This window comes from Orycteropus afer, unplaced genomic scaffold, assembly GCF_000298275.1.
Source record: "Orycteropus afer afer isolate SDZICR_OR568_19922 unplaced genomic scaffold, OryAfe1.0 scaffold00001, whole genome shotgun sequence".
Lineage (NCBI taxonomy): Eukaryota > Metazoa > Chordata > Mammalia > Tubulidentata > Orycteropodidae > Orycteropus > Orycteropus afer.
The window spans coordinates 14,640,076-14,641,308 of record NW_006921588.1 but is presented as its reverse complement, the minus strand read 5'-3'; positions in this window follow the sequence as shown (position 1 = coordinate 14,641,308).

The window sequence follows — 1,233 nt, the reverse complement described above, 5'->3', positions numbered from 1 at the left end:
CGCTATGAGTCGGGGCCGACTCGACGGCAAACAACAACAACAACAACAGAGAACCAGCCTAAGACATTTGGTATGAAGAGTAGTTCTAGAGGAACAAACTTCTAAGGATGAGTTTTCTGAATTGGTTCTCAAGTCTGGCTAGGTCTTAAAGGTGCTACTCATTCTGCCTTCACTAGTAAAGAGGCCACTGCTAATCCATTGTGTGAAGTGGCAACAGAAATACACAAAATATCTCCACTACTATATGAAATATTTGTGAGAGACAAGGCTCTGGGTGATTTCACATTGAATACTTAGCTACAATTTTCCCAGAATAAGTCTAAGGAAGCTGGTGGGCTGGTCCTGTTTTTCTAGGCAAAGTGGTGAGAGAAAGAGATGACAGGGCTTCAGTGTCACAGCTCAAGCACCACTTGAAATACTGGAAAGTTGCTACTTGTGCCTTGAAAGCCTTATTGCTTATAGTAACAGAGCTGACATTGCTGAAAAACAAACCCAGAGTCTTACCACAAGGGTGGCTTAATTACATTAATTGAATTGCCACATTTGAATGGTGTCTGAAGTTAAAGTGAGGGCATTGATTAGGAAGAAATAGGATCCTGAAACAGGATGGGGGTATACGGGCAGATATCACAAAACTGGGGGCCTAAGTTCCGTTGAATTTCTCCCACCGACAGAACCAGCCCTCTTCCTTCCATCTACAGAGATTACTCCATCTTTGTCTGCTAAGCCACCTGGCTCAGTAAAACCACTATCGCTTCCACCGCCATTTGATGAGATTAACCCAGCTGTGCCTGAAGAGTCTTTGTCTGTGATCACCTGGGAGGTTGGGTGGCACAGCGCCTAAGAGATTTAACTGCTAACAGGAAGGTTAGTGGTTCAAACCCACCAGCAGCTCTGTGGAAAGAAGATGGGGCAATCTACTTCCATAAATATTTCTCTGGCAAAACTGGAGATCCATTTGCAGAAAAATGAAACAAGATCTATACCTCACACCACACACAAAAACAAACTCCAGTTGGATCAAAGACTTAAATGTGAAACCTAAAACTATAAAGTTCCTCAAGGAAAATTTAGGGTCAAATTTAAGGGCCCTAATACACGGCATAAATAGACTACCAAGCATAATTCAAAATGCACAAACAGCAGAAGAGAAACCAGATGATTGGGACCTTCTAAAAAATTAAATTTTTATGTGCTTCCAAAGACTTCTTCAAAAGAGTCAAAAGAGAACCT